Source organism: Pinus tabuliformis, chromosome 6 (genome assembly GCF_031772625.1).
Source record: "Pinus tabuliformis cultivar Carrire ecotype Pingquan chromosome 6, CPIR1, whole genome shotgun sequence".
Taxonomy (NCBI): Eukaryota; Viridiplantae; Streptophyta; class Pinopsida; order Pinales; family Pinaceae; genus Pinus; species Pinus tabuliformis.
The window spans coordinates 312,622,244-312,633,675 of record NC_142292.1 but is presented as its reverse complement, the minus strand read 5'-3'; positions in this window follow the sequence as shown (position 1 = coordinate 312,633,675).

Here is an 11,432-nt window from a genome sequence, read left to right as displayed (position 1 = left end):
CCCGATGAAACAAAATTTTTTGCAGGAGAGAACGACTTACCAACCGGAGGAGGGCCAAACTTGTCCTTCGGCGGGCCGAGATGATGGTGAGGGCTTAAAGACTCCGGAAGCCTTCCTCCTCCCCCACAGCTGCTCGAGAGTTCCAAACTCTCTTCCAAGAGCCCCTTAACCGGATTATGACGCCACGAGACTCCTCCCGGAAAAAACGCACCAGAGAAACTGTTCGAATGCCCGATAATTTCACTAATATTCTTCTCCGTGACTTCCTTGCCCCAAACAGTAAGGATATCTTCAGGGGCCGGGTCCAGGTCAACCGAATCACTAGGAATTACCATGGTTAAAGGCGCTCCGTAAAAACTGTAACCGACTTACGCTCGAAGCCCGAAAGGGAAACTGCACATACCGCCTCCGAATGCCGTTTTCAGGATAAAACCACAGGTTAGATACCGTCACGAGTGGAAAAACCGTAACCAAACCGCCGCGATCAGAAACCCGAAAAAACACCTGCAGGGAAAGATAAAACTCCGTTTGTCGCTGTCGAGAAAACCGCTTCCCAGCCCGATCCCAGCTGTCACTTGCTACCGAAACCTGCCCTGTCCGTCCTTGATGGAGCTGCCAGCTAGCCCAGAGCCTGTACCCCCGCTGACTTCCCTGCGCCATCTGCTTCAGCTAGGCCCTAGGCCTAGGGTTCCTGGATCAAACCCTAGCGGAGCCATCAATCATGGAGATTCTTCTTTATTCATTTTTTGCAATATTATAAATTTATTTAATATACTTAAAATTATTAAGTACACTCCTGACTACTTTATAAATATATAATATCTTTGTAGCAATTCTTAACCCTATTCTTTATAAATCTATTAAAATTTTGTTATTATAATTAGTTTATTTAATATAAAAACCTCTAACCACTACTTTATATTAAATATACTAATTCTTATTTTTTAGAGTTCTTTTTTAATTAAATTGAAAAGGAAAAGAAACCTAAGGTCATTTTAGATAAATCAAAACTTTTAAATTTCAATATTACCAAATATTTTATCAATATTTTATAAAATTTAACTCTTTATTATTTATAATTATTAACTTAAAATTTAAAAAAATCTATTTTAAAATAAAAATTTTAATTTTTTTTATATATTAAAATATTTGAATAAAAATTTTATATTAAATTATTTATCAATTAATTAAATATTTTTTTAAATTTATAATTAAAAATTTATTTAAATAAAAATAATAAAAAAATATAATAAATTTAATAATTTTTAATTAATCAAAGTAAACTATTCTCATATACTTACTTGAATATACCTACAATAATTCTTTTACTAGTGTCATTTCACACGCTCTTACGTGAAAACCATGTTCTAGAGATTTCGAAAAAATTATTACAAGTTATTGACTAATAGACCTAATCTACAACGAAATATTATAACAATAAAATCACATTCGTGAATTTTAATATTTTTATTATCATAATTTTGATTTCCAAAAGTGGGGAAAGGGAAAAAGAAAATAATCTCAAGTAAAAACCATATTCTTGAGAATTCAGATTAATTATTTAGTAGTAAGAAAGGAAATATTATAACAAGAAAATCTCGTTAGTGAAAGTTAATTTTTTTATTATCATAATTTTGATTTCGAAAGCAGGTGAAAGGGAAAATGAAAATGCTATTTAGTGAAAACCATGTTTTTGAGAATTCGAATTAATTATTTAGTAATAAGCAAGGAAATATTAGAGCAATAAAATTATATTTTTGAAAGTTAATTTTTTATCAACCTAACATTGCGGATTTTGCAAGGAGGTGGAAGGGAAAAAGAAATGCTAAAATAAATTTGATGATTAGCTATTTACAAATAAGGTGATTAGTAAAGTATTTATTTAATTTTATCTATTTCTTAAGAGATCATAGTGGAGTCTAGTGTCTGAAAAGGAAGATTAGACGAATTAATTATCAATAGAAATATGGGGATAAATATTTAATTAAGGTAGGCTTGAGGGCGATATTTTCTTGAGTATAACTGGAACAATTCAATTAAAGAATAAAGAAAGCTAATGAGATGAAAATTAAGATTATTAAGTTAGAATATATTAAAAGTAAAGAGAAAAGGAAATGTTGTTTTTATTAAAAGTAAAAAAGAAGATATTTTTTAGTGCATGGGTTATAATTGATAGTTTTTTGAGCTAATTCATTTCAAACAAGAAATTGGTTAGTCCACAAAATTTCAACACATACATGTTATGTGTAAGCAATGAATAGCAAAAATGTGACATCTTTTTAGAGAGTACCTTTTAACTAAAACTTATATAGTACTTATGTGATTGTTACGTGACTCTCCTATAATAAAATCTAAGAACAGTTGACTAATCCTAAGAGTTGATATCAATTTCAAATATATCTATATATAAAAAGAAAATATTTTAATGTTGTATATAATAAAATATTCCATGTCTAAAGAAAAAGTAATTAAAAGTTAAAAAATAAAATAAAAAATATAAGTGATTCCTAATTAACAATTCCTAAGATAACCTCTTGTTCATCCTCCTTATTCTCTGACTAATTTTCAATAATGTAGCATAGGAAGGTGTAACACCCAAATAATTTTCAATAATGTAGCATAGGAAGGTGTAACACCCAATGATGCACGAACATTTATTTTTTTACAAAGTTTTACTTATTACTGTTAATTTTACTTTTGTATTAACCTGGAGTGTTAAAACTATTAGGATTCAAAGCTAAAATATATGTTGTTAATTACTAATTTAAAGAATTTGATGAGTTTTAAAAGAACTGAAGAATCACTTAAAATAACTCGTGAAACAATTCCAAGAAGTTTTCCCATCTTTCCCTTGAAAAAGAGGAATGACAGAACCCTTGGGGGGTTGGAAAAACAAAAATGTTAGAGAGAGGATGTTGTTGTGAATGGTCTCTTCCTGGAGCTTAAGAAATTAGCCAGTGGGAACAAGGCTTTGGATAATTGGCGAAAGGTACATGAATTGAGGCGAGACATAGTCCGGACGCCCAAGGTACCAAGCTGTTTTAGCCATTGTCAGGAGCTAGAAGAGCTCAGAGGGGGATTCTTGATGTAATCATCAGATCCACGGTTGGGTGGTCAGACTTTCTAGGCAGAGAAAATACATGCATTCTTACAAGTAAAGCAGGGAAACAGATAAGTAGCAATTCTGTGTTTATTAAATATGAGTAGGAAAAGGTTTGCCACTTTATTTTATGAAATGCACAAGTTGACATGCTAATGAATGAATAGTATGACTTTGTCAGTAATAAATTTTAGATTGTCATTAGTTTACAATCCCAATACATACATCTAGTTATATATATCATCACATAAAGAAAATAAGTGAAGGAACTTTATTTTCATCTACTGAAATGAAAGACAACAGTTGTTTCAAGTCTTAAGCAAAAGAACAAGAATAATTTCTGTAGAAGTATAGTAACACATATTATGTCCTAACTACCATTTATTACTCTGAAGATTTTAATGACCTTTAGAATTGTTTCAACCTGTAACCATGATTCGGTCAATCCACGAATAATAATATGCAAACCTTCAACCCATCATTAATCCAAAGAAACACACAAAAATGGTATGTTGTGGGGTTCACATGCATCAGTCTCCATTTCAAAGTATTTATTGATTTCTGATAGGAACTATTCAATATATGAGTTAAAAGAAATAACTTATTACAGTAAAGATTAATAACCCAGAATTGTAACCGTGAAAGCATAAATAAGATTCAGTTCTTTTAAGAACTACCCCAACTGAATAGTTATGCATTATATGAATAGCTATGCGTTATATGAATGCTTGGTAGCCAAACCCATATTGGGGAAAATCTTGACAGCGAGTTGTTCAAAGAATAAGAGAACAAAGTAATCTTATTTGAAAAGTATAGTTACAGTGAATTATTCAAACCCCGTGATAGGTTATACATAATTTCATACAATCAAAACAACAATGTAAATATCAAGCTCAAGATTGGGTGCAAGCGTTCCCCATCATTTTAATCTACCACAACCCTAAGATCTATGTATCTTCTGGACAACCCTAATACCTCGACTGTCGAAATATCTAATAAATTAATATAAATAAAACCTAACAATCTATCAATCCTCCACCTAATGCTGAGTTTTCCTTAGGAACTCGCCTGACAAATGGAGAGGAACCAACCTATACGCAAAGGAAAAAACCATGGTCAGGACTCAACTTTGCTCCAAAAGGTCAACCTTTGAGTATACATGCTTAAAAACCTCCATAGATCATACCTGCAGATGGTTAAAATGTTAATCTAAGCCTGAAAAGTAATTGAAATAAGTATTAAGGAAGAAACATGAATGCAGAAAAATAAGATTACCTGAAGATGAAGTTGTAGAACAACAAGCATTCATCTGCACGTGAAATCGACACTTTATTATATCAAGCTCTCATAAAAACAACCAAGAACCCTATATGAAATACACAAGCCTACATATGTTACCTCTGGTTATAGAGCAGACCTAGGACACATCCCTCTAGCATCAAGAGCCAGCTATCAACAAACCCACCTGTGTGGGGGTCGATTAAAGGGTTCAGGGAATGAACGTAAGTGCTAAACGATAGGAGAGAAACAATTAGCTGAGATGGAAAGTAGGCTTGCTTGTGTGTTACCTGTGTGTATGATGAGGGTGTTTTCGCCATTCTACCTTCAGGTCACTTCAGTTTTAGAGCCGTTTCCCACCACTTCTTCACAACCAAACGACACCGACTTCGCCGATAATGGAATTTACCTACCGTCTACTACCCCAAATCACTGAGACTATAGATCCATTCAGATCCAATGATGGAATTTTTGCCATATACAAGGGTTTGTGATTATTCTGAATAGCCAGATGCAACACCATTAATATAGGACTATAATGATAGTGAAGTAAGGACTATGGTGACAGGAAACAACCTCGGGGCTCTCCTACGTTAATGGAGGGGTGCCTTTTGAGGGATGCCAGTGTGGGAGGCGTTAATACCAATGACGTGGTAGCCTTATCCCAATGTCTGAATTAGCATATAGTGCAAACAAAAGGGTAGAAAACCATAATGAACATTTGGTATCCACTGGAGATTTGACATATAGTCAACTCATAAAGTTGACAAGGTCTATTCCGCCTAATATAAATATTTAGTTAAAAAAAATTAACTAATAGTCTTCATAAAAAAATTCTTTGGGTTAGGATGTTACAAATGGTATCAGAGTGACATGTTTTCACACTAAGACTTATGGGCTCAATATATACACCTACATATATGAACAACAAAAGAAATAGATATATATATATATATGTGTGTGTGTGTGTGTGTGTGTGTGTGTGTGTGTGTGTGTGTGTACATATAAAAATGAAATATGTTTGTGTATAATTAGTAACACTAACCAAGCAAGTGTAAATGTGTACACAGAGACAGAGCACACACCAAAGAATAGAAATCCAAGGAAGCCCAAGAATACCTCACCAGCCAGAAGTGCCTTATGTGGAGGCCAACCTGGATATATGGATACAACTAGGAGAAGTATCCCAGCAAGCCAAAACTGCTCTTCTTGAAACAGTGCAACAGCTACGTGCCGAAATGATGAATTTAAGGACATAAAATGAATGACTGAGACAAGAACAGGAAAAGATCCTTAAAAGCCTATCTAACCGATATAATCAATGAGGACTAGATCCCATTACAAAGAATAGGGAGAAGACCCCAACGGTCCATCACAATGACGACAATGCTAAGTCAGTAGAGGGAAATAAGGAGGATGAAGAAGGGCATTAGTATAATGTTTGCAACAAGAGAAAGTCCAAAATATAGAAAGTGGAACTACAAGGTGAGTTCAAAAAAAATAAAACTATCATTGTTTGAAGGAGAGTCTGAAGAAGCAGCTGAAGCATGGTTGATTGACATCGGTAAAATATTTTCAGATTTATGAATTTACTGACTAACTTAAGGCATGCATGGCAGTCTACCAGTTAAGGGGAAAAGCTACTCTCTGGTGGAAAGAGATTAAAACTATAAGAAAAATAGACGAAGAACAAGAGACGTGGCAAGAATTCCAGAAACATTTAAAGAACAAATATTTAACTGAACATTATTACGATGGAAAAGAAAAGGAGTTCCATGAGTTAAGATTGGGAACCTTGACCATGGATGAGTATGTGAAGCGGTTTACCTCCCTGTTATGATATGTCTCGTACATGCAGGAGGAAAAAGCTAAAATTTAGTGGTTTATTAGTAGTTTACCCAACTTCATGAAGGAACAGTTAGAATTTGATTATCCTAGAACAATGGATGATGTGGTGCGAAAGGCCTGCATCTATTATCAACAAATGTAACAGAATAATGAGGGTCCCAAAGGAACCATGGGAAAGAAAACGAGGAACTTACTCCAAACCCGACAACCGAATGTTGCAAATAGTAGAAATAGTGAGCAAAGAAATTTTGGAAAATTTCTAAGTAACCTGCCCAAAATCCTATCTTACACTCAGAATAGAAAGACAGATGGAGTTAGTAAACATACTACTGATCAACCGCCCAAACAACCTCTGCAATGTTGGGGATGTGAGGAATCTCATTACTACAAGAATTGTCCACACAAGGCCGAAACAGAACAACTCTCAAATATGCAAGAGGCCTCCACAGTTCGAGACATAGCAAGGACCATGCCCAGAATTAATGCTGCTCTGGACGATCACCAAGAAGAATACCAACCCACCGTGATCGAGTGCAAAGGTATGATTGTTGATCAACCCGTTTCTATTTTATTTGATCCAAGCACTAGCCTAAGATACATTAGTCCTAAAGTGGTAGAGAAAAGTCAGCTGCAAAGCAATAAATTTAAGAAGTCTTAGCTAGTTCAACAAGACACTAGAATGAAGAGAAGGGTTTCATCAAAAACATAAATATGCCCTATAATAGTTTCACGATATCCCATCCATGTTGATTTGAATATATTCCCCTTAGTTTCATATGATGTATTAATCGGGATGGACTGGTTGGAAGGGCATTGGTCCCTAGTCGACTGTAAAGAAAAATTTGTAAGTTATCTCATAGAATTAGGACGATGAAATAAAATTCAAGGGATTAAGAAAAGCTAAAAATTACATCCTATTATAGCTAACCAGCATGGAAGATGCATTAGAAAGGGTTACCAGATTTATGCTATCCAAGTAGGATATAAAAGTGACCAAAACAAGATTACCTCATTGGAGAATATTCCTGTGATTCAGGATTTTGTGGATGTGTTCCCTAAATCCATCCCAATGTTGCCACCTAGACGTGATATTGATTTTAACATTGAGTTAATACCTGGAGCAAATCCTGTTTCGAAAGCCACTTACCACATGAGAATTGCTAAGTTAACAGAACTCAAAATGCAGCTTCAAGAACTTTTGCATAAACGATACATCCACCCTAGCGTGTCTCCTTGGGGGGGCCCTTTGTTGTTTTTGCGAAAGAAGGATGGGACCTTAAGACTATGCATTGATTATCATCAACTGAATAAAATGGCATTAAAAAATAAGTACCCTTTGCCCCATATTAACGATTTATTTGATCAAGTGCAGGGGGCTAGCATATTTTAAAAAATCAACTTAAGGTCCGGTTACCACCAGATCAGAATAAAGGATGAAGACATCTGTAAAACCACATTCTGAACTTGTTATGGTCACTACGAGTTCGTGGTACTGCCTTTTGACGTTACTAATACTCCATCCACTTTCATGAACCTGATGCATGGCATTCTTCAGCCATTTTTAGATAAGTTTGTACTGATTTTTATTGACGATATAATGATTTATTCAAAAAATTAGGAGGAGCATGAGAAACACTTAAGGACACTATTCCTAATTTTGCGAGATAATTAGTTATACCCAAAGTATAATAAGTGAGATTTTTACAAAATTCAAATCCAGTACTTAGGCCACGTTATATCAGGTGAGGGAATAGTTGTGGATCTAGAAAAGATCAAAACTATTATGGAATGGACCACTCTGAAAAACGTTGCTGACATAAGATCATTTGTGGGTCTGGCAGGTTATTACCGCCGATTCATTAAAGGGTTTTCAAAAATAGATTTTCCTTTGACCTCGTTACAAAAAAGGGGGTGTACCTTCCTCTGGACAACGAAATGTCAGTAAAGTTTTAAGCAGCTAAAACAATTACTTACTACCACACCAGTGCTAAAGGTAGCAGATCTAGAAAAATCATTTGTGGTATGCACCAATGCAAATAAGGAAGGTGTCAGTGGTGTATTAATAAAAGAAGGAAAGTTCATAGCCTATGAATTGTGAAAACTAAAGTATTATGAACAACGATACTCGACATATGATCTGGAATTGACCGCAATAGTACACGCACTCAAAATATGGCGAAATTATCTCCTAGGAAAGAAATTTTTGCTATTAATCATAGTAGTCTTACAAACATCTTTAACCAGACTAGTTTAAATTCTCAGTGGGCAAGATGGATCGTGTTCGTGAGCGAATTCAACTTTGACATGAAGTGTCTCAAGGGGAAAGAAAATAGAGTAGCAGATGCATTAAGCTGAAAAATACATTGCACTTATGAAGTGCAATTCAACCATGTACACTTTAACCTGCTGGAGGTCAGCTAAGAAGCATCCCTTAAAGACCCAGAGTATGCATTCCTTTGGAAGCAAGCCTTGGAAGCTCAAGTGAAGGGGAAATAATTTCATTATGGTATTGATCTTCACAAAATGCTAACATTTAGAAACACAATATATATTCCTCACCAAAATTCTTTTAAGAAATTATTATTGGATGAATTCCATAGAAATCCTTATGCCGCTCACCTAGGATACTCGAAACTAATCTTTTTCATCAAAAGAAGTTATTTCTGGCCAGGTTTAAGGAAAGATGTGGTTGAATATCTATCCAAATTCTTAGAGTGCCAATTGGTGAAAGAAGAACATCAATATCCTGCTGGTTTGTTACAACCATTACCCATTCCTGAGTGGAAATGGGAGATGATCACCCTAGAATTTATTACTAGGTTACCTCGTACTAAGAAGCAGCATGACTCAATCATGGTTGTGGTGGATAAGCTGAGAAAGACTCCTCATTTCATACACGTAAAGTCCACCAGTGGATATCACAGACATATTTATGAGGGAAATCTTCTGACTACATGGAATACCTCGAGTATTAATTTCTGACAGGGGTGTCAAGTTCACATCCACATTTTGGAAAACCCTCTTTCTTGGGTTAGGTAGTAAGATTGAATTTAGTACTGCCTACCATCCACAGACAGATGGCCAGATAGAGCGAGTGAATGAAGTCCTGGAAGACATGTTGATGATGTTCGTAATGCAACAACCACAGAAGTGAGAGGACTACCTCCACTTGGTACAGTTTACCTATAATAATGGACATCATGAATCATTGGGAATGAGCCCTTTTGAGTTGTGTACGGAAGAAAGTGTTGAGTGCCCACTGATTGGAATAGTCCAGTTAATAAGTTAGCATTGGGTCCTGATATGTTAACTGAAATGGAGGCCACAGTTAAAAAAGCTCACCAGAACTTGAAAGCCACTCAGGATAGGAAAAAGGTGTATGCATATAAGAAGAGAACTCATAAAGAATTCTAGTTGGGGGATCATGTGCATTTGAAATTTGAACTGTGGAAAAGTACTTTACAGCGGAAGAGTTGTGCTAAATTGGCACCTCGGTATTGTGGAACCTTTTAAATATTGGAACGGATTGGGTCCGTGGCATAGAAGCTAGCACTCATAGGCCATATCTAAGTCCATAATGTTTTTCATGTGTCTTTGTTAAAGAAATATGTGTACGAACCTCGACATGTTATTAACTAGGAAAATATACAAGTATTAAAAGAATAAAGTCAATAATTTATGAATTATTGTTTTAGAAACAAACTTCTAACAGAAGATTATATTTGTGCAGGTCGAACTCGAGGGAGAGTTTTTGGTAGAACCTCTTCATATCCTCGATCAGAGAGAAACCATCCTACAGAAAGGAGCCATCACCTAGGTTAAAGTGCAATGGAAGCACTTTGTCCCAGATGAGGCTACTTGGGAAGAGGAGGAAGCTATGCAGGAATAATACCTAACATTGTTTGCTTGAAAAGAACACGAGGGACGGTGTTCCACTCAAGGGGAGAGAGATGTAACACCTAATCATGCACAAACATTTATTTTTTTACAAATTTTTACTTATTACTGTTAATTTTAATTTCGTATTAACCTGGATGTTTAAAATATTAGGTTGGAAAGCCAGAAAATATGGTTTTAATCATTAATTTAAAGAATTTGATTAGTTTTAAAAGAATTGAAGAATCAATTAAAATAACTACTGAAATAGTTCCAAGAAGTTTTGCCATCTTTCCCTTGAAAAAGAGGAATGGAAAAACCCTGTGGGGGTTGGAAAAATGAAATTGTTAGAGAGAGGATGTTGCTATGAATGGTCTCTTCCTGGAGCTCGAGAAATTAGCCAGTTGGAACAAGGCCTTGGATAATAGCTGAAAGTTACGAGACTTGAGGCGGCAAATAGTTCGAACGCCCAAGGTACCAAGCTGTTTTAGCTATTGTGAGGAGCTGGAAGGGCTCAGAGGGGGATTCTAGACATAATCACCAAATCCATGGTTGGATGGTGAGATTTTTGAGGCAGAGAAAATACAAGCATGCTTACAAGTAAATCAGGGAAATAGGTAAGTATAAATTCTATGTTCATTAAATACCTGTAGGAAAAGGTTTGCTGCTTTATTTTATGAAATGCACAGGTTTACATGATAACTAACAAATAGTATGACTCTGTCAGTAATAAATTTTAGGCTATCATTCTTTTATGATCTCAATACAGACAACTAGTTATATATATCATCACCTCAAGAAAATAAGGTAAGGAACTTTATTTTCTTCCACTGAAATGAAATACAACATTTGTTTCAAGAATTAAGCAAAAGAACAAGAATAATTTCCGTAGAAGTATAGTAACACACATTATGTCCTAACTACCATTTATTACTCTGAAGCATGTTTCGACCTGTAGCCGTGATTCAGTCAATCCATGAACAATAATATGCAAACCTTCAACCCATCATTAATCCAAAGAAAAATAGGAAAATGGCAAGTTGTGGGTTTCACATGCATCAGTCTCCATTTCAAAGTATTTATTGATTTATGAGAGGAACTATTCAATATCTAAGTTAAAAGAAATAACCCATTACAATAAAGATTAATAACCCTAAATTATAATCGTGAAAACTAAAATAAGAGTCAATCCTTTTAAGAACTACCCCAACTAAACAACTATGCATTATATGAACATCTATGCGTTATATGAATGCTTGCTAGCCAAATCCATATTGGGGGAAATCCTGATGGCGAGTCGTTCAAAGAATAAGAGAAAAAAGTAATCATA